At 39.1% G+C, this 24000-nt stretch overlaps 1 protein-coding gene across 1 annotated transcript in view; it reads left to right on the forward strand.

Moving 5' to 3' along the window:
* Positions 1-24000, forward strand: part of si:ch211-286o17.1 (hematopoietic progenitor cell antigen CD34) — a 64272-nt gene that overhangs the window by 25309 nt on the left and 14963 nt on the right. The gene's annotated exons all lie outside the window — the stretch shown is intronic.

The following is a 24000-nucleotide window of genomic DNA, read 5'->3' on the forward strand; positions in this document are numbered from 1 at the left end:
GCCATTTTGAGCGTTTAATTGACCCCACAAATGTGATGCTCCAGAAACTCAATCTGCTCAAAGGAAGGTCAGTTTTGTAGCTTCTGTAACGAGCTAAACTGTTTTCAGATGTGTGAACATGATTGCACAAGGGTTTTCTAATCATCAATTAGCCTTCTGAGCCAATGAGCAAACACATTGTACCATTAGAACACTGGAGTGATAGTTTCTGGAAATGGGCCTCTATACACCTATGTAGATATTGCACCAAAGACCAGACATTTGCAGCTAGAATAGTCATTTACCACATTAGCAATGTATAGAGTGGATTTCTTTAAAGTTAAGACTAGTTTAAAGTTATCTTCATTGAAAAGTACAGTGCTTTTCCTTCAAAAATAAGGACATTTCAATGTGACCCCAAACTTTTGAACTGTAGTGTATGTGTGTATAAATGATATGTACACATTTAGCAGTAAAAATCTTCAGTACAGTATGTGTGTTTGGGTCCCTTTTTTTCCAGGAACACTAATACCAAAAGTCACAATGTCCGATAGAGTTCTAAAAAAGTTATGACAGACCACCTCAAAAAATTTGAATTCGACAGTTTTTTTACTGAATGGGACACCCAAAATGTACATGAAAATAAAGAAAGTGGGATTTACAATATTAACTACGAACAATAAAACACCTAATATTAACAACATATGAGCGTCGCTCCTCTTTTACTTCTCAGACCAAGCAAAACGCAACAAAAATGTAACAAACAGCAAAATATGAATGCAAAGTGTAATAAACACCTACAATATGATATATTATCATGTAAAAATCTGCTTCCCCATTTTTTTTTTCTGACACGCGTTTCAGGCTGGCTGCTCTGAAAACAAACCCCGTCCACTCTGCTTTGCTGAGCTGCTGTGACGTAGATTACCGTAATAACTCCTATAACACCCAAAAGTGCAGATTTCAACCATTAAAATACTTTCTATAGTTCAAGACTTACGGTCATTTAAAAACAGCACTGCACATCATAATGGCGGCGACAGTTTTGATGTTAAAGGTCTAAAAAAATTATGTACAACGTCCGGCGGGCCGGATTGAAAGGATTAACATGTGGCCCATGGGCCGTATTTTGCCCAGGTCTGATGTAGACTATAGCCACATTTCTTTAAATAGTAAACCTTGCTTGCCTCACCATCAGCAGCTGTTAGACTAGCCCAGGGGTCGGCAACCCGCGGCTCTAGAGCCGCATAGCGCCGCCCTAGTGGCTCTCTTGAGCTGTTTCAAAAATGTATGAAAAATGGAAAAAGATGAGGGGGAAATTATTATTATTATTTTTTTTTAATATGGTTTCTGTAGGAGGACAAACATGACACAAACCTCCCTAATTGTTGTAAAGCACACTGTTTATATTAAACATGCTTCACTGATTCAAGTATTTTGCGAGCGCCGTTTTGTCCTACTAATTTTGGCGGTTTGAACTCACCGTAGTTTTTTTACATGTATAACTTTCTCCGACTTTCTAGGAGGTGTTTTATGGCACTTCTTTTTCTGTCTCATTTTGTCCACCAAACATTTAACGTTGTGCATGAATGCACAAAGGTGAGTTTTGTTGATGTTATTGACTTGTGTGGAGTGCTAATCGGGCATATTTGGTCACTGCATGACTGCAAGCTAATCGATGCTAACATGCTATTTAGGCTAGCATTATGTACATATAGCATCATTATTCCTCATTTGTAGGTATATTTGAGGTCATTTAGTTTCCTTTAAGTCCTCTTAATTCAATGTATATCTCATGACACACTATCTGTATGTAATATGGCTTTTAATTTTTTGCGGCTCCAGACAGATTTGTTTTTGTATTTTTGGTCCAATACGGCTCTTTCAACATTTTGGGTTGCCGACCCCTGGACTAGCCCTATTGTAGTGAATCACACCTGAGCCATCATACATCTTTAAAGGCCTACTGAAATGATTTTTTTTTATTCAAACGGGGATAGCAGATCTATTCTATGTGTCATACTTGATCATTTCGCGATATTGCCATATTTTTGCTGAAAGGATTTAGTATAGAACAACGACGATAAAGATCGCAACTTTTGGTATCTGATAAAAAAAGGCTTGCCCCTACCGGAAGTAGCGTGACGTAGTCAATTGAACATATACGCAAAGTTCCCTATTGTTTACAATGATGGCCGCATGAAGTGAGAGAGATTCGGACCGAGAAAGCGACGATTTCCCCATTAATTTGAGCGAGGATGAAGAAAGATTTGTGGATGAGTAAAGTGCAAGTGAAGGACTAGTGGGGAGTGGAAGCGATTCAGATAGGGAAGATGCTGTGAGAGCCGGGGGTGACCTGATATTCAGCTGGGAATGACTACAACAGTAAATAAACACAAGACATATATATACTCTATTAGCCACAACACAACCAGGCTTATATTTAATATGCCACAAATTAATCCCGCATAAAAACACCTTGGTGTTTGTTATGCTAGCTCCTAGCTACTAGCTCGAGCTAGTTATAGCTCGAGCAGGTAATATGGACGGGATCCCGTATATATAACCCGCCAATACAATTCAAACACCTGCACAACACACACACTCACTCAGCCCAAAGAACTGTTCACCTAACCCAAGGTTCATAAAGCTTATATATTTAACCAAAGTTACGTACATGACACGTACGTACGGGCAAGCAATCAAATGTTTGGAAGCGCGCGGGTGGGACCTGATATTCAGCTGGGAATGACTAAAACAGTAAATAAACATACGACATATATATACTCTATTAGCCACAACACAACCAGGCTTATATTTAATATGCCACAAATTAATCCCGCATAACAAACACCTAGGTGTTTGTTATACTAGCTCCTAGCTCCTAGCTACTAGCTCGAGCTAGTTATAGCAAGCGATCAAATGCTTGGAAGCGTACTCACGGTATCGCGTCTGCGTCTGTTAACGAAGTCAATGTCCTCCTGGTAAGAGTCTCTGTTGTCCGAGTTCTTCGATCTTGACTGCATCTTTCGGGAATGTAAACAATGAAACACCGACTGTGTTGTGTTGCTGACTTCCCTCTCAAAATACTCCGCTTCGCACCGACTTTCTTCTTTGCTTGCTCAGCTTCTTTATCCATAATGCAATGAACAATTTGCAACAGATTCACCAACACAGATGTCCAGAATACCAGAGGTGTGGACTCGAGTCACATGACTTGGACTCGAGTCAGACTCGAGTCATGAATTTGATGACTTTGGACTCGACTTGACAAAATGTAAAGAGACTTGCAACTCGACTTAGACTTTAACATCAATGACTTGTGACTTCACTTGGACTTGAGCCTTTTGACTTGACATGACTTGCTACTTTCCCCAAAACCCAAAGATTAAAAAGTTATTTGGGAGCGCGCCGCTCCGTATTTTTCATTTTCTTCGTCTGTGTCTATCAGCGTGTTGTTCCTGTCAGCGTGTGTGCTCTCAGTACAACAGCCAATCAAATTAGATCTACGCTGTTTTCATCCCACAGCTCTCATCCAATCAAATTGCAGGACAACCAATGACGAAGAATTGTCAAACAATGCGGCAGTGAGAAACAATTATGCCAAAGTTAATTTCGTTCGGGTATTAAAACTACGACTTGGTCAACAAAAAACGAATTGCCCTATGCAAATCATGCAGTTAGAATATTATAGACGGAGACGTAACAACTTCCAACTTCGTTCGACATTTGAAGTTGCACAAAGAAGGGTAAGTTTTGAATGTAAGCTAACGTTTATTGGCTAAGTAACGTGACTTTTATTTGCTGTGTAGTTAAATCAGTGAGGCTGTAAACTCACTGCTAACATTATAACCATAGACATCTTATAAGGGTACGCAGCATCGCGCGCTACTGCCTACAGGCGCAGACGAGACGCGGGGCCGCCATCTTGGAGTGGTGATCCGCTCCACTAGTGCAATTCATTTGGCAGGAGCAATGAACTGTCAGAGCATTTAATTCATCTTACCTCACTGAATACCACTCATTTTCACGCGCTTTTTTGTTATATGTGTAGCTATGATAAAGGACACATGTTTTGGCATGTTTTATTATTCATAGTTTGCTTAACAGTAATATAATATTCTTATACGCTATAAGTGACCAGACGTCCGAGATCAAAACTGGGAATATAATCCCAGAGAAAGGGGAAAAAAACGGTCAGCTATTTTTAAATTGAAGAAACAATATGATTAGGTTATATATACATGCGTATATCCTACATAAACAATGTATGAATACATTAGATATCTATATATCTTATAGACTGTATCTCTGTTGCTGCAGCAGCAGAGAGTTTATTCTGTCTTGACTCTTTGTATTTATATTTTGTATTACATTCTTCCCTTAAATGATCATGTTTACAGTCATTGTTTTATATGTATTTTTTATGTATGTCGCTTTGTATAAAAGCGTCTGCCAAATACTTCAACATAAACATATATAAACACCTGGAAGTCTTTATATCACTGGATTCAGAATACAATCAAATTCTGTCTTACCCAACAATGTTAGTATTTGAATATTGTTACTTGAAGACTTATTCCTGGTTACAATTATACTGTTAAGAAAGTATTGTCTTATACTTTGCCTAAAATGAGATTGCATCATAATCAGTGGCGGCTGGTGAAGTTTGTTTTAGGTGGGGCTGAAAGTTTGTAAACCAAACCCCTGTAAGGGGGTCATCCTCCCCCAGAAGATTTATTTGTGATTCTCACATACAAATATTAAAGATCTTTGCTCCTTCTCAACTCTGTGGTAATATTATTTTCATAAAATACAACCAATAGTACATTAATGTTAAATCTTACTTGTGAAAAGTAATCCCCCGATTCCTATTTTCAACAGTCCGCTCATTTGAGTAGGAAAACGCTGAACACCATCTTTGTTTTCTACCTGTCAACTGTCAGTTTAGGCTGCTCGCCGGCTCCTCATCACCACTTCAAGATGGCGGCCAAATTGCTCGTGTCACAGCAGCCAATGCTGCGTCTACTTATAAGATGTCTATGGTTATAACGTCATTGCAAACACGGCAATCTGTTGCGTCCACTGCAGTTAGCTACCTTATTCATACTTTTTGTCAAGTGATTTTTTTTAAGCAGGGCTGCATGAGGTACCCAAACATAACGTTACGTTAGTCAATGTATCACACACAGTAACGTAACGTTAGACGGCGATCTGCAGCACCGCGTATTTTAGCCACCTACAAAAACACAAACAGTCAAATAAAGGTCAGTTGAAATGTATACTATATAAAAAGTACAACTCTGTTCATTGTTTTGTTCATGTTTTTGTTATGTTTTTCATATGTACGCACACATAAACACACATACAGTATGAGATGAGATCAATGAGATAAGGTAAGAACAGGATAGAAACTGCTGTGGAACTAGTTACAATGCAATATGCCATGGAAATACAATGTTAACACTTTTGTGCAAATAAGTACAGTTGCACTTGTTTTTTCAAATGTGTTTATTCTGTAAAGGAATGAGTTAAATGTTTAAAATGACTGGTTAATAGTGCTATTATGAAGTGCAATGTCAGCACTATTTTTTTTCCTGCAATTTCAAATGCACTTGTTTTAATAAATAAATACAGCGTTTTAAAAGCATACACAATCTGTGTAAATATATTAGTCTGTGGTTAAAAGGACTTGAAAGGACTCGTAATTCAAAATGCAGGACTTGGGACTTGACTTGAGACTTTCCAGTCTTGACTTTGGACTTGACTCGGGACTTGCCTGTCTTGACTCGGGACTTGACTCGAGACTTGAGGGCAAAGACTTGAGACTTACTTGTGACTTGCAAAGCAATGACTTGGTCCCACCTCTGCAGAATACTGTGGAATTATGAAATGAAAACAGAGCTATTTCGTATTGGCTTCAATGGGGAAGCCATACCTCTGTTAAACTGGCTACGTCACGCGCATACGGCATCCTCCAAAGGCGTTTTGAACCGGAAGTTCCCCGGGAAATTTAAAATTGCACTTTATAAGTTAACCCGGCCGTATTGGCATGTGTTGCAATGTTAAGATTTCATCATTGATGTATAAACTATCAGACTGCGTGGTCGGTAGTAGTGGCTTTCAGTAGGCCTTCAATGGACGTGTGAAAGTAAACAATGTGGTAAAGAACATTTTACAACAACCAACAACAGGACACTGTGCTTGTAGGCTGAAATTGGCGGTGGTAATGACGGCCGCAACCACTTTATGGCTTCACAATAGTTATGGAGTACACAACTAGACGTTGCGTAATCGCTCGAGATACATCACGGACAATAACTGACAGTCTGCTTTGCCAGTCTGAATGCATTCGCTATTTTTCCGGGAGCCCGCTTTGTCGTTGTCTCTCCTTCCACAAATGGAGGAAGTTTTTCACTAAGTAGAATCACAGCTGACCTGGACATTGGAAAGTTCTCTTGCCGTTCCTCTGGCACAACACACTCGTTGCCAAACATATCCCGCCAGGCTGCTGTTCTTCCAGGCCTTATCCAAAACCGTCGCTCAACATTTCTATGTTGCCGTCTGAGATGTTTTGTATCCCAAATAGCTGAAATCGCCCGTTTTCTTCTCTTAAGGTATTCATTTGTGATTTTCAAAAGCGCCTGTACATGTACACAAAGAAGAAACACAGGCATGTCTGAATGACTTGCCTCCATCTTTCTAGTGGTGGCCGCCGAGTTACCAAACAGGTTGTTATGAAGCTGGCTGTGGCGCGGTCTTTCTGGCGTCACTTCCTCTCCGAATTCAGTTTTCAAGTCAGTGTTCAAAAACAAGAAAAAAAATACAAAAATTACGGGTATTTTATTTGAACTAAGCAAAATTATCTGCCAATAGAACAAGAAAATTTGGCTTGTCAAGACTTTCCAAAACAAGTAAAATTAGCTAACCTCAATGAACCCAAAAATACCTTAAAATAAGTATTTCCTCACGAATAACAAGTGCACTTTTCTTGGTAGCAAAAAAAAGAGACTTTTTTGCTCAATATGTTGAAAAATATTCTTAAATTAAGTAAATACTAGTCCCCTTATCTTGACATAATGATATGCGCTCGGCATTACATTTCTTGAAACCAGCAAACTTATACTAAAAACTAATTAATTATTCTTAATGGAAAGGCAACAAGGCAACCGCTTGTTACTCTCGGGGTCTACTAGCCGCTCAGGCAAATCATAAGGTCTAAAAATGCATTTTTCCATCGATAACATGACATCATTGCGCCAAGTGCGTGCTCTTTCAGTCAATTAGTGCGCATATATACAGCCCGGCCCCCGGCCAAAATATTTTTAATTGTAATTTTGAGGAATTTATCTGAATGTGCATGAACTGTTTCTGTTCAAAATAGTTTGAAATGTCACATGTTGAATGTTTAAATATTAACTGTCCGTTTACTGTACTACTATATGAGTATGTATTTTTTATTGTATCATTGAAAATAAAACAGCAAAGTTCATTTGGCTGTCATCTGTTTTAATTATGAGACACAATTGTGTCAAAATCAAGGTTGTTTTGGGTTTTTTTCATGCTTGAAATAAGAAATTATTACTTTAAAAAAGTAGTTTTATACTTGTGAGTGTTGATGACACAGCTTTGCAACAGTTGATATTCTAGTTTCAAGCATGTTTTACTCAATATAGCTCATCAAATGTCAGCAACAAGCTCTAATATCTTACTGAGATCATTTAGGACCAAAACCCTTAAAACAAGTAAAAGACTCTAATATAAAATCTGCTTAGTGAGAAGAATTATTTTATCAGACAGAAAATAAGCAAATATCACCCTTATTTGAGATATATAATCTTACTTAGATTTCAGTTTTTACAGTGTAAACGATCAATGGAGTCCATACAAAGCTAAGATCCGGAGATTCAAGAAATAGACCGCGCACTTACCAGTGTAAAAAATTGTCAGAGGAGGGGAACCTTAAACGGTGATTTAGTGTGGCTGAAACGGGGCTTAAGCTAAATAATTATTTGTTTAAGGGGTTATCCGGCTTAGTGTAGACATAGCCTGAGACCTCAGGCTCTTGAAACGGTGGCCCTCTTCATGATGCAGTTGAATAGCCCTGCCGTAAGAATGATAACCAGGGATGGTTGCGTTTACATTTTAACTGATACTAGTACCAAATCGGGACTTAAACGATGGTGCCAATGCTTAAACAGTGCCCAGACCAGTCATTTTACAATTAAAAACATTCCCATTAAAACATTTTTTTTTATTAAATTACAATTATTTTAATGGAATTTTGTGACATTTAAGTGGTACAGACTGGTAATTTTTGTAATATCAATTGATACTAAGTAATACATTTAAAAAATATATATATATCTACAACAAATTGTCATATTTGTTGCTGCAACACGGAACATAGAGAACATGCAAAGGAAAAAAACCTTCTATGTTTGATTTTTTATTGTATCTTTTTTAACTCTGAGTGTTTCTGAATGCAATCTCACTACCCGTAACCGTCGTTGTTGCATAGTGAGGAAGTGGCGTTGCTGTTAATGTTGGGACTACCAGCTAACGGTGTTGAAAAGGGCTGCTTTGGCGTATTAATGGTTTAAGTTTATTTTAAACATGCATATAATTACAACACGATACATCACAATTTACAGTTTGTCTGTTCGACATGTTTGAAAAGGAGTAGGAAGAAGCAGAGCTTAGTTATTAACCTTAGCCCTTTTCCATTTCATTGCATTTACTAACAATTTTTTTCACTTCCTGTAAACAATTTGCTCCACGAATACTAAAAGTATTGTAACAGTAAAGTAAGTTGTAATTTACACAATGAGATAATCTCATTTTCAATAAGTTCAAATTTTTTTTAGCACGATTCTTCTTCTTTGTACTTAGTAAACACATTGAGTTTGAACAGTCATATTAAACTGTAATAATATCAGTACTTTGTTTGACATCTTCGTTAAATCCATTCCATAATTTAATTCTAAGGTTGGTAATAAATGTTAAAAAGAGCGTCAAAAATCTCAATCTGGGTTTTGTTGTCTATGCCTAATAAGGAAAAAAATGAAATAATTATGGTTCCGATCAGGAAGATCAAAATCTTGCATAAGTCAAGAAAGCAGATCTGATTTAATCAGCAATTATTGACCTATTAATCAATAAATTCTTGTCTTGTCTTTCACCAGAAAAAAGGCAAACCGTTGCTCTAAGTTCTCGTATAATTTGACCCTGCCAAAAAAGTATTACTGTATATTTTCATAATACTTCATAATTCTTATGGCTTGCATTGGGTCTTTTTTTCAGTGAAAGCGAAGAATTTGAAATGTGCTAAAGGCAAAAGGCAGCTCACTGACTCAACACCGACACTGAAACACGTATCGGCTTCAGCACTCACTTATGAGTCAACGTTTGTGTGACAAAAACAGGATTTATGCCGAAGCAGTCTCTACCATTTTCAAACCCATTCTTTTTCCCAAAAAGTAAACAAGCCGACCACCCAGAAACGGGAGAAGTACAGCAGCTGTAGACGACAGGGTACTTACCAGGGTCGTAGAAGGCAAGACGCACAAGGTTGGGGAATGGCTGTCCTGTCGTGGAGGTGTTACCCAAAATCCACTTTGTTGGAGTCTGGCAGCTAATGCACTGTATATTTCTGTGTGAGGGAATGTGATCTAGCAACTGTAGCCAAGCTTTGGACCATACGTGGTAGCCGGAATCACTTCTTCGTTTTACAAAACCCAAAACCAGTGAAGTTGCCACATTGTGTAAATGGTAAATAAAAACAGAATGCAAGGATTTGCAAATCATTTTCAACCTATATTTAATTGAATAGACTTAACTTAACGTTCGAACTGATAAACTTTGTTATTTTTGTTATCATTTGGAATTTGATGCCTGCAACATGTTTCAAAAAAGTTGCCACAGGTGGCAAAAAAGACTGAGAAAGTTGAGGAATGCTCATCAAAAACCACTGTCAGCAACTACAGTTTGTTGCTACATCTGTAATTGCAAGTTAAAACTCTAATATTTAAAGCGATTTATCAACAACACCCAGAAACGCTGCCGTCTTCGCTGGGCCCGAGCTCATCTGAGATGGACTGAGTGGAAAAGTGTCCTGTGGTCTGACGAGTCCACATTTAAAGTTGTTTTTGGAAACTGTTGAAGTCGTGTCCTCCGGACCAAAGAGGAAAAGAACCATCAGGACTGTTCTAGGAGAAAAGTGTAAAAGCCAGCATCTGTGATGGTATGGGGGTGTATTAGTGCCCAAGGTATGGGTAATTTACACATCTGTGAAGGCACCATTAATGCTGAAAGGTACATACAGGTTTTAGAGCAACATATGTTGCCATCCAAGCAACGTCTTTTTCATGGACGCCCCTGCTTATTTCAGCGAGACAATGCCAAGCCACGTGTTACAACAGCGGTTATGGGTTTTGTACAATGATGTGTTGGATTACAGTTACGGTATAGGTGTCAGGGCAAGCATTACATTTCACCAAGAAGTCCTTTTAAATAAAACATCCATTTTCTCTACCGCTAATCCTCACTAGGGTTGCGGGTAAGCTGCAACTTAAACCCACTTGATTTTGGGTGCGAGGTGCGGTTCACCTTAGACTGGTCGGGTCAACCATACATGTTCATTTAGCTGGGATTTAGTAGATGCTACACCTTTTTCAGGCTAATATTGTCAACAGTTGTTTTTCTTTTATCATTTTGTGACCATGTGTTCAAAAGCCCCACTTAAAGGCCTACTGAAATGAATTTTTTTTATTTAAACGGGGATAGCAGATCTATTCTATGTGTCATACTTGATCATTTCGCGATATTGCCATATTTTTGCTGAAAGGATTTAGTATAGAACAACGACGATAAAGATTGCAACTTTTGGTATCTGATAAAAAAAAGGCTTGCCCCTACCGGAAGTAGCGTGACGTAGTCAGTTGAACATATACGCAAAGTTCACTATTGTTTACAATGATGGCCGCATGAAGTGAGAGAGATTCGGACCGAGAAAGCGACAATTTCCCCATTAATTTGAGCGAGGATGAAAGATTTGTGGATGAGTAAAGTGCAAGTGAAGGACTAGTGGGGAGTTGAAGCTATTCAGATAGGGAAGATGCTGTGAGAGCCGGGGGTGACCTGATATTCAGCTGGGAATGACTACAACAGTAAATAAACACAAGACATATATATACTCTATTAGCCACAACACAACCAGGCTTATATTTAATATGCCACAAATTAATCCTGCATAAAAACACCTGCGTGCTTGTTATGCTAGCTCCTAGCTCCTCTGCTAGCTCCTAGCTCCATAGAACACGCCAATACAATTCAAACACCTGATCAACACACACAATCACTCAGCCCAAAAACCGTTCACCTAACCCAAGGTTCATAAAGCTTATATATTTTTAAAAAGTTACGTACGTGACGCGCACATACGGTCAAGCTGTCAAATGTTTAGCAGCCAAGGCTGCATACTCACGGTACCTGATATTCAGCTGGGAATGACTACAACAGTAAATAAACACAAGACATATATATACTCTATTAGCCACAACACAACCAGGCTTATATTTAATATGCCACAAATTAATCCTGCATAAAAACACCTGCGTGTTTGTTACGCTAGCTCCTAGCTCCTCTGCTAGCTCCTAGCTCCATAGAACACGCCAATACAATTCAAACACCTGATCAACACACACAATCACTCAGCCCAAAAGACCGTTCACCTAACCCAAGGTTCATAAAGCTTATATATTTTTAAAAAGTTACGTACATACGCAAAAAAAAGTTGCGCACATACGGTCAAGCGATCAAATGTTTAGAAGCCAAAGCTGCATACTCACAGTAGCACGTCTTTGTCATCCAAATCAAAGTAATCCTGGTAAGAGTCTGTGTTGTCCCAGTTCTCTACAGGCGTCTGTGTATCGAAGTCAAAAGTCCTCCTGGTTAGAGTCTCTGTTATCCGAGTTCTTCCATCTTGACTGCATCTTTCGGGAATGTAAACAAAGAAGCGCCGGCTGTGTACTGTTGTTGCTGACTACGTTCGAAAAATACGTCCATTTCGCACCGACAACTTTCTTCTTTGCTTGCTCAGCTTCCTTCTCCATAATGCAATGAACATGATTGCAACAGATTCACGAACACAGATGTCCAGAATACTGTGGAATTATGAAATGAAAACAGAGCTTTTTCGTATTGGCTTCAATGTGGAAGGCATACCCGTGTTCGCCGGGCTACGTCACGCGCATACGTCATCCTCAGAGGCGTTTCGAACCGGAAGTTTAGCGGCAAATTTAAAATGTCACTTTATAAGTTAACCCGGCCGTATTGGCATGTGTTATAATGTTAATATTTCATCATTGATATATAAACTATCAGACTGCGTGGTCGGTAGTAGTGGGTTTCAGTAGGCCTTTAAGTACTTTCAGTTTTGGTTGATTTTGGCGGCGCCAGTGGACCAAAGCGGTAGTGTTTCGCAGAGCCAAAGCAGCATCGGTCTGAAATCCCTCGTCTTTGAGCTCACGCCAGCGAGTGAAAGCCGGGACAATGTTGATCCTTGACTGTCCATTTTTCTTTTTTTGTCCCCTTCGGACAAAACATTTCGTTTCTTTGGTTGTTTTGGAGCTTTGGCCATGATAGCAGTAATTGCACATAGGCGTTTTTCTTCTTCTTCTTTTAGTTTTCTGGCGGCACACATTGACTTCTGTCTTTTTAACGAACGGGGGAAGGGGGAGTGACGTATGCTGTAAAGCAGAGGTGTCAAAGTCGTTTTCACTGAGGGCCACATTGCAGTTATGTATGGCCCCAGAGGGCCGCTTCTAACAGTGAATACTATTATTACACAATTTTTTAATGCATTTTATTAGTAGATATTTTTAAAACTAAAATGTAAAAACAATTTGGCATGTTGCAATAATTTCACCTTTAGTGTATATTACTGTAAATGGAAAAACAGTACTGCTGTTCTTTTGGTAAAAAAAAAAAAAAAAAAAAGGCAGCTCAGTTGCCAGAATTATACTGTAAAATTTACATAAGTTTTACTGTAAATTTAAAAAAAACTGCAATTTTACACAGAAATGTTGGCACCTGAACTGCCAGGGTTTTTTTTGTTTGTTTTTTTACAGCAAATCAGATTTTTCTGTGTATTACTGTTAATGCCAAAATTTCACCACAGTTTATTACAGTAAAAAAAGTACTGTTTTTTTTCATTTAGAGAAAAATGCTGTAAAAACCTCAGTAAATTTCACAATTTTACCATGAAATGTATTGCTACTTTTACATTGCACAATTTGATGGATAACTTGCTTTGAAATCATTACTATAAGTATGTATTTCTATTTAAAATGATGGTTTGAATGTTTAATAATATATTTTTGCCTAATTAGAGAATATTTAAGTTCAAATAATTTGCGATAACATGGAGTGCATTTTTTCTGCCAAAATAAATAGAAAGAATACATTTAGTAAGAACATTTACAGTACTTTATTGATACATATTATTCCCAGGCTTTCGAGGGCCAAACAAAATGAAGTGGCGGGGCCACATCTGGCCTTGAGTTTGACACATGTGCCGTAAAGCAAGTCAGCACATTTGTAGTTTTTTGAGTGGCAGGACTCCTCAAAGTCGCTAAGTGCCAGTAAAAGCAATACAGACCCCCTCAGTCCATGTATCGTTTCTAGGGGTGTCTTGATCCGTTAATAATATCAGATATCTGACTGATATCAGCAGAAAAAAAAAAGGATTAGATGATATCAGTTGCATCTAAACACTCCAATATCATCCTCCAATACAATAACTCCTAGTTGTGTAAAGCCAGTTAACAGCTAAATATCCTCCAATAAGCTCAGAAGGTTTTTATTTTCTTGTATTTTAGAGAAGTAGTTACCAAAAGGTAAACATGGTAGGCTATAAACTACCAGCAGCTGGCAGCTACACAACAGCTAAGCACACAATAGCAAACATGTGTGAAAAGTATTCTTAATTGAACAATATTGCAGTGTAAAACAGCACATTTGATAATTATAGTTGCGTATTACTTACACATACAAAGCCTCCTAGGCAGAAGCCTGTTAGAAAGTCTCCAGTAACAAATGTGTCTGCATCATTCAAAAGGGCCCTATTATGCAAGACTCAACTTTTCCTGTTTTGGAATCAAAACCGCGTAGGCTTTGTGGCGATATTTATAAAACAATCTTGCCTTCCTCTTGACTTCCTCCAATTGAGATGTTTTGAGTTTAATCTGTCCTGCGACGTTTTTCACACCGGTGACGGTCTGAGAGAGGAGGAAGACGAGGAAGAGCTCTTAGACAACAGAACCTCCAATAAGCTGGATGTAGTCAATATGTGGTAGAAATGTAACCAAAGTACTTTACGCCTAGCGTAGTCCACGTTGTCGTCAGTAAGTTCCTCCCTTTACTCCATCCTCTTGTTCTGAGGCAGACTGGCTCGTGCATGCACATGCATGCTCCGCTGTTGCCATCTCTACTACAAAATGGTGTACAGCTCCAACTTATATCTGTCGGTAGACTCGCTATGGAAGCGTTAAAAACTACAACACGGCCGACTGGAAAAAGACGCTGTCGAAGTGGAGGCACGTAACTAAGCCCACCAGTGACGGTCAGAGAGCGGCTTAAAGATGATCCTTAAAACGTCATCTATGCAACATTTTGACCAAAGAACCACCATGATATGTTATGTAGAACAGTGTTTTTCAACCACTGTGCCGCAGCACACTAGTGTGCCGTGAGATACAGTCTGGTGTGCCGTGGGAGATTATATAATTTCACATATTTGGGTTAAAAACATTTTTTTGCAAACCAGTAATTATAGTCTGCAAATGATTTGTTGTTGTTGAGTGTCTAGAGCAGTGGTTCTTAACCTTGTTGGAGGTACCGAACCCCACCACTTTCATATGGGCATTCCCCGAACCCTTAATCGTGAAATGTATTTATTTTTCAAATTTAAGACAAAGTTATCTGTTTTTTTACTGGTGCACAAAATGAACCGTGCATTAACATCACTTTGTTCAAAGAACAAAACCAACACAGTGCAAGAACTCACAACAAATTACACACCCGCAAATCAGATGGAAAATTAGAGGGAACATTGTTTGGGGGTATCCATAATACGCCGATAAGGAGAAGTTTGCATTCACACGATGAGCCTGGTGTGACTTCACCTCCGCGGCGGAGGCTCCGCAGAACCGCTGAGGCCGACTCACCGAACCCCTAACGTTCGCTCGAACCCAGGTTAAGAACCACTGGTCTAGAGTAACCGTGTGATACTCTTCCATATCAGTAGGTGGCAGCCGGTAGCTAATTGCTTTGTAAATGCAGGTAAAAAGGTGTCTTATGCTTAAACCAAAAATAAACAAAAGGTGAGTGCCCTTAAGAAAAGGCATTGAAGCTTTGGGAAGGCTATGCAGAACAAAAGTAAAACTGAACTGGCTACAAAGTAAATAAAAACAGAATGCTGGACGACAGCAAAGACTTACTGTGGAGCAAAACGGCGTCCACAATGTACATCCGAACATGACATGACAATCAACAATGTCCCCACAAAGAAGGATAAAAACAACTGAAATATTCTTGATTGCTAAAACAAAGTCCATGCGGGAAATTTAAGAAAAACTGCTCCTTTGTCCCACACGCCATTAGACTGTACAACTCTTCTCTGGGAGGGAGGGGGTACTAGAATGACGGGGGATGCAAAACAATAACAGTGTAATACGTTTTCATAACATGGTCACTAATGCCTAGTTTCTCTTGTTATATTCTTATTTTACTGTTATATTTGTATTCTCATTGATGCTTTTTGTTTTTATTCTACTGTAATATTTTTCTATTTTTGTTTCCATTTATACCCCCATTATTTACTTTTTTAAATTCGATCTCAATTCTGTACACTGCTGCTGGAATTTTAATTTTCCTGAGGGAACTCTCCTGAAGGAATCAATAAAGTACTATTTATCTATCTATCTATGTATCTACAGGAAAATACAGAAAAAAGAGAAAAAGCCACCAAAATAGGAGCGCAAGACAAGAACTAAAACACTACACAGGAAAACAGGAAAAAACTCCAAATAAGTCAGGGTGTGATGTGACAGGTGGAGGAGACAAGAGCTATATTGATGCATGCTTGGTTATGGTTTAAAGTGATACCCAACAATTGCGACAATGACTTTTTATTGTCAACTGAGTTTATGATTTCTGCTGGTGGTGTGCCTCTGGATTTTTTCAACGCAAAAAATGTGCCTTGGCTCAAAAACGGTTGAAAAACACTGGTTTAGACCACAAGGAAGTCTTTTACATGTAGAAAAAAAAAATCATAACATGACCCTTTTAATGAATTATTGCTGGGTGTCGCCAAAAAGCAATAACTAAGAAAGTCTATTCCAGACTCTTTATAAAATATGGGTTAGTATTCTTCATACCTGCCATTGTTCTCTGTTCAAGTCATTTACTTGAGCTGTTTTTAACAGTACACACTACAAAATAACAAAAGTATGTATTAGTATTTGGAGACACTCCTAAAGGTTTCTGTTGTCCGCATCACTACTGAAACACAGATAAAACACCATGAAAATCCACACTAAGGAAAACATTAAAATGTCTTGTTAGCTCCAAACAGACGAAGAAACTGTGGAAAGGTCCCTGGTGTACACATTGCAAAGTGTAGAAAGCACATGAGTGGCCTACACATACAGTACATGCATACATACATACAATATAAGGAGCAGCTGCCGTGGACAGTTGCTCAGACAAGAGCATGCCAGAGGAGCTTGGAGAGTGTGGGCCCAAACACTTGCTCACACAAAACCACTATAGGCGCACCTGCCTGTCACCTTGATTTATTAAAAGAAAGCCAGCGACAGTGTGTGACACCTATATCCTCCAGAGAGGCTTATACTGTATATGGATTATCTGTTGTCGCTCAGACTGCTACATCAACTTCAAGTTGTAGCTTGGAGTCATTTAGGCAAGCATGCATTAATGGTAGGATGTCACATGGACAAAGATAAGACCTTTTGGAGGAAAGTTCTGTGGTCAGATGAAACAAAAATGGAGCTGTTTGGCCACAATACCCAGCAATATGTTCAGAAGGTGAGGCCTTTAATCCTAGGGACACCATACCTACCGTCAAGCATGGTGGTGGTAGTATTATGCTCTGGGACTGTTTTGCTGACAATGGAACTGGTGCTTTACAGAGAGTAAATGGGACAATGAGAAAGGAGGATTACCTCCAAATTCTTCAGGACAAGCTAAAATCATCAGCCTGGAGGTTGGGTCTTGGGCGCAGTTGGGTGTTCCAACAGGACAATGACCCCAAACACAAAAGGGATAAAGGAATTGCTAAATCAGGCTAGAATTAAGGTTTTAGAATGGCCTTCCCAAAGTCCTGACTTAAACGTGTGGACAATGCTGAAGAAACAAGTCCATGTCAGAAAACCAACAAATTTAGCTGAACTGCACCAATTTTGTCAAGAGGAGTGGTCAAAAATTGTGGATGGCTACCAAAAGTGCCTTATTGCAGTGAAACTTGCCAAGGGACATGGAAGCAAATATTAACATTGCTGTATGTATACTTTTGACCCAGCAGACATTTTCAGTAGACCCATAATAAATTCATAAAAGAAGCAAACCTCATGAAGTATGTGCTCCAATCACTACATCACAAAAAATGATCATCATTTCAACCAATTAGACTTAGACTTCGACAAACTTTAATGATCCACAAGGGAAATTGTTCCACACAGTAGCTCAGTTACAAAGGATGGAAAGGATAAGGATGGAAAGGATAATGCACACAAGGGCATAAAAAGAGGGCGAAAACAAAAGGTATAAAGTAGACTAAAAAAGTAGCACAGGAGCAATATAAAATGTAACGTATATGTAATATTTATATATTATATATACAGTATATAATATATTCTGATATATTAAATTATTATATTATATTATTATATAATATATAAAATATATAACAAATCCCAATTACCATGTATAATTACAGTACTGTATTTTTCGGACTACAAAGCGCATTTAAAATACTTTCATTTTCTCAAAAATCGACAGTGCGCCTTATAACCCGGTGTGCCTAATGTACGGAATAATTCTGGTTGTGCTTACCGACCTCGAAGCAATTTTATTTGGTTCACAGTGAAATGATAAGTGTGACCAGTAGATGGCAGTCACACATAAGAGATACGTGTAGATTGCAATATGACGCCAGTGAACAACACCAAAACTTTAAATGTTCCATTGAAAATAAAGAACATTACACACGGCACTCAAAAATCTGTCAAAAAAAATCTGTCAAAAATAAAATAAAATAAATAAAAAATTAAATAATTACGATTTAGCTTAGGAATTGTGGAGTTACAAACATTGGACGTTTTCAAAAGTCTGGCGCCATGCCATGCCCACATTTTATGGCATAGGCACAATTTATTTGTACTTTATCAGCCCCGATCAGTCTATTATTTGTCATTTTAATCGCAGCTCATTTGATCAAAGTAAAGTACGACTCCTGTTTTGGCCTAAAAATGGCTGCCGGAAACCAAGATGGACGACTTCCTGCTTGTTTTCGAACATAGGTTCTTGAGAATTTTTTACGTGCCTCCGGCTATTTTTGGGACGATACGTGAAACTGCTGGGAGGGTCTATTTTTTATGTTTTTTTAGGGGGCGCTAAAGAGTTGTTTCTGACATTTCGTGTTTGGGACCCCTGAAATCTACAAAACCCTAAACCAGTGAAGTTGGCACGTTGTGTAATTCCTAAATAAAAACAGAATACAATGATTTGCAAATCCTTTTCAACTTATATTCAATTGAATGCACAGCTCGGGCCCAGCGAAGCCAGCAGCGTTTCTGGGTGTTGTTGATAAATGGCTTTCGCTTTGCATAGTAGAGTTTTAACTTGCACTTACAGATGTAGCGACGAACTGTAGTTACTGACAGTGGTTTTCTGAAGTGTTCCTGAGCCCATGTGGTGATATCCTTTACACACTGATGTCACTTTTTGATGCAGTACCGCCTGAGGGATCCAAGGTCACAGGCATTCAATGTTGGTTTTCAGCCTTGCTGCTTACGTGCAGTGATTTCTCCAGATTCTCTGAACCTTTTGATGATATTAAGGACCGTATATGGTGAAATCCCTAAATTCCTTGCAATAGCTCGTTAGGAAATGTTGTTCTTAAACAATTTGCTCAGGCATTTGTTCACAAAGTAGTGACCCTCACCCCGTCATTGTTTGTGAATGACTGAGCTTTTCATGGAAGCTGCTTTTATAGCCAATCATGTTACCCACCTGTTCCCAATTAGCCTGGTCCCCTGTGGGATGTTCCAAATAAGTGTTTTGATGAGCATTCCTCAACTTTCTCAGTCTTTTTTGCCACTTTTGCCAGCTTTTTTGAAACATGTTGCAGGCATCAAATTCTAAATGAGCTAATATTTGCAAGAAATAACACAATTTTCCAGTTTGAACGTTAAATATCTTGTCTTTGCAGTCCATTCAATTGAATATACACTACCGTTCAAAAGTTTGGGGTCACCCAAACAATTTTGTGGAATAGCCTTCATTTCTAAGAACAAGAATAGACTGTCGAGTTTCAGATGAAAGTTCTCTTTTTCTGGCCATTTTGAGCGTTTAATTGACCCCACAAATGTGATGCTCCAGAAACTCAATCTGCTCAAAGTAAGGTCAGTTTTGTAGCTTCTGTAACGAGCTAAACTGTTTTCAGATGTGTGAACATGATTGCACAAGGGTTTTCTAATCATCAATTAGCCTTCTGAGCCAATGAGCAAACACATTGTACCATTAGAACACTGGAGTGATAGTTGCTGGAAATGGGCCTCTATACACCTATGTAGATATTGCACCAAAAACCAGACATTTGCAGCTAGAATAGTCATTTACCACATTAGCAATGTATAGAGTGTACTTCTTTAAAGTTAAGACTAGTTTAAAGTTATCTTCATTGAAAATAAGGACATTTCAATGTGACCCCAAACTTTTGAACGGTAGTGTAGGTTGAAGAATTTGCAAATCATTGTATTCTGTTTTTATTTCAACGTGATAACTTCACTGGTTTTGGGTTTTGTAAATTTTTTCACCGTTTGCAAAAATTGGTGAGCTTCCGTGCATGGTAATTCTCTTTAAACTGTGATAGAAGTAAGAGAATAATGATAAAGGAAGCAATTCCAAATGGGGCTTTTGCTGCTCGGGCCCTACTGGAATGATCTGTTGCTCTGTGCAGATATACTGAGTTGCCCTGGACTCTGATATAAATCACCACCAACCTAATTGTAATACACATCCCCGGCCAAGTTTGTGTCAGCCTAAAACAAAGCCAAGGTCTAAATTAGAGCTGCATGTGAGCAGAGACACAAACAAGAAGACAATTTGCAGAGAGTGCAGGAAGCAGCAAAACTAACGCAGCAAGCGAACGCGTAATGAGATCTGCAGAGTTGACGCATTATGCGAATGTTTGGAAAGTGAGGTAATGACGGTGCCGGTGTTTTGGCAGCGTGACGGAAATCTGGGTAGCAGGAATGTCGTCTTTTTGTTTTGATTGCCGGACCCTCCTCTTGCAATTTGACCTGTCACGCCAACAAAAGGCTTGGAGCTCACGACCAGATCCGTGTCAGCGTAGGGTGGGGTTGGAAAAGGGGTGGGGCAAACTTGACAAAACCTGAATTTATATTCAAAGAAAAGAGAAATACACGGCAGCTGAAGGGCACAGGCTAGAAAAAACACAATTTTCGAGTCTTAAACTATGAGAGAAGGAGCGGAAAATGACATAATGAAAATTTTACAAGTCAAAACAGCCTCTGGTGGCTCCACTTTGTCTGCCCCATTCAACCAAGGTATAACTAATAAGTTGTGTTATTTAATCACACATCTCTGAGACAACACACCACACACTTTGCATGCATTTAGACTCCTACTAATCAACATAATGTATTTTTCAGACTTTAAGGCGCACTTAACGGCGTGGCGCAGTCAGGAGAGTGGCCGTGCCAGCAACCTGAGGGTTCCTGGTTCAATCCCCACCTTCTACCAACCTCGTCACGTCCGTTGTGTCCTTAAACAAGACAATTCACCCTTGGTCGTGGTTAGGGCCGCTAACGCCATCAGTGTGTGAATGGGTGAATGTGGAAATAGTGTCAAAGCGCTTTGAGTACCTTGAAGGTAGAAAAGCGCTATACAAGTATAACCCATTTTAAAATAATTTCATTTTCTCAAAACTCGACAGTACGCCTTATAACCTGGTGCGACTAATGTACGGAATAATTCTGGTTGTGCTTACCGACCTCGAAGCAATTATAATTGGTACGTGGTGTAATGATAAGTGTGACCAGTAGATGGCAGTCACACAGAGGAGATACGTGTAGACTGCAATATGACGCCAGAGAACAACACCAAAACTTTAAATGTTCCATTGAAAATAAAGAACATTAGACACGGCACTCAAAAATGTGTGAAAAATTCAATAAAAAATAAATAAAAAAGATTTCGGTTAGGAATTTGTGGAGCCGACTTACAAACATTGGACGTTTTCAAAGTCTGGCGCCATGCCACGCCCACATTTTACGGCATAGGCAAAATGTATTCGCACTTTATCAGCGCCGATCAGTCTCGTATTGGTAATTGGTACATGGTGTAATGATAAGTGTGACCAGTAGATGGCAGTCACACATAAGAGATACGTGTAAACTGCAATATGACGCCAGAAAACAACACCAAAACTTTAAATGTTCCATTGAAAATAAAGAACATTACACACGGCACTCAAAAATCTATCAAAATGTTTTAGTATGACTTTGAACCCGCACCGCTTGATAGATTGTCGGCCCATTACGGCTACCGTAGTCAGAGATACAAGTATTACTATGGTGTGTGTATAAGGACCGCAAAATGGTACCTATTAGCAGACATATTATCTGGCATTTTGTTTCACAATATTATGCAAAAACAACTTTTCTTACCTTCTGGTACCTGCTGATGTGTATTTGGGATCTGCATAAGTCCTGAAAATGTGCGTACCTCCGCCACTGAAGTACGTGCCGATTTGACTAAGGAACCACCATTACATGTTAAGTAGACCACAAGGAAGTGTTTTCAATTGAGAAAAAAATCATAATATGACCTCTTTAATGCGCCTTTTGTATGAAAAAAGACCTGAATAGACTCGCTCATCGGCAGTGCACTTTATAATCCGGTGCGCTCTAAGGTCCAGAAAATACGGTGTATACAGATAGTTAATTGAAAAAGTACGACCAAGGAAAGAAGCGAACAGTCCATGCACAAGTGTAGAACTGTTACACACATTTTTAATCTGAGTACAGTTAGTTAGGTTTGGCTCAGGAAAAATAAACCCTTTGCTGCGGACAGAGGAGAGTTAAGACTAAACAGATCTCCAGCGTGACTGACAGAATACGTCATTATAGTCTGTGTGAAACATTGTCTTTATGATAATAAATAGGGTTTCGTAGTTTGGCGCGAGTCCACGGTGTCGCCTCTGGTGTGCTTGCCACGAGCGGACATATTTGTCCTGGGAAGCGCAGAGTATCTTTCCCAGTGGGATGTGGGAGCGTTTGGCTGGCAGGTCTTGGAGTGGAGAAAAGGTTTATTTGCAAAGGAGTCTACCATTGACTTTTTTATTATTACAGTGGAACTCATTGAATTAAGGTCTTGCTGGGGGATCAGATCCTTCTTTGGGTTCTACATTGTATGCTAGATGCCATCCAGTCTGCACAACCATGGAATTTAAATCATGTCCTGACTGCGTAATCATCACCTATCAAAGATTAGCCAGTTCGCGTACCTGAGCTTTAGAACAGACCTTAAAGGCCTACTGAAATGAATTTTTTTATTTAAACGGGGATAGCAGATCTATTCTATGTGTCATACTTGATCATTTTGCGATATTGCCATATTTTTGCTGAAAGGATTTAGTATAGAACAACGACGATAAAGATCGCAACTTTTGGTATCTGATAAAAAAAGGCTTGCCCCTACCGGAAGTAGCGTGACGTAGTCAATTGAACATATACACAAAATTCCCTATAGTTTACAATGATGGCCGCATGAAGTGAGAGAGATTCGGACCGAGAAAGCGACGATTTCCCCATTAATTTGAGCGAGGATGAAGAAAGATTTGTGGATGAGTAAAGTGCAAGTGAAGGACTAGTGGGGAGTGGAAGCGATTCAGATAGGGAAGAGGCTGTGAGAGCCGGGGGTGACCTGATATTCAGCTGGGAATGACTACAACAGTAAATAAACACAAGACATATATATACTCTATTAGCCACAACACAACCAGGCTTATATTTAATATGCCACAAATTAATCCCACATAAAAACACCTAGGTGTTTGTTATGCTAGCTCCTAGCTCCTAGCTACTAGCTCGAGCTAGTTATAGCTCGAGCGGGTAATATGGACGGGATCCCGTATATATAACCCGCCAATACAATTCAAACACCTGCACAACGCACACACTCACTCAGCCCAAAGAACTGTTCACCTAACCCAAGGTTCATAAAGCTTATATATTTAACCAAAGTTACGTACATGACACGTACGTACGGGCAAGCAATCAAATGTTTGGAAGCGCGCGGGTGGGACCTGATATTCAGCTGGGAATGACTACAACAGTAAATGAACATAAGACATATATATACTCTATTAGCTAGGCCAGGGGTCGGCAACCCGCGGCTCTAGAGCCGCATGCGGCTCTTTAGCGCCGCCCTAGTGGCTCTCTGGAGCTTTTTCAAAAATGTATGAAAAATGGAAAAAGATGAGGGGAAAAAAAAAAATTTTTTGTTTTAATATGGTTTCTGTAGGAGGACAAACATGACACAAACCTCCCTAATTGTTATAAATCACACTGTTTATATTAAACATGCTTCACTGATTCCAGTATTTGGCGAGCGCCGTTTTGTCCTACTCATTTTGGCGGTCCTTGAACTCACCGTATAGTTTGTTTACATTTATAACTTTCTCCGACTTTC

This window comes from Entelurus aequoreus, linkage group LG26 (genome assembly GCF_033978785.1).
Source record: "Entelurus aequoreus isolate RoL-2023_Sb linkage group LG26, RoL_Eaeq_v1.1, whole genome shotgun sequence".
Classification (NCBI taxonomy): domain Eukaryota; kingdom Metazoa; phylum Chordata; class Actinopteri; order Syngnathiformes; family Syngnathidae; genus Entelurus; species Entelurus aequoreus.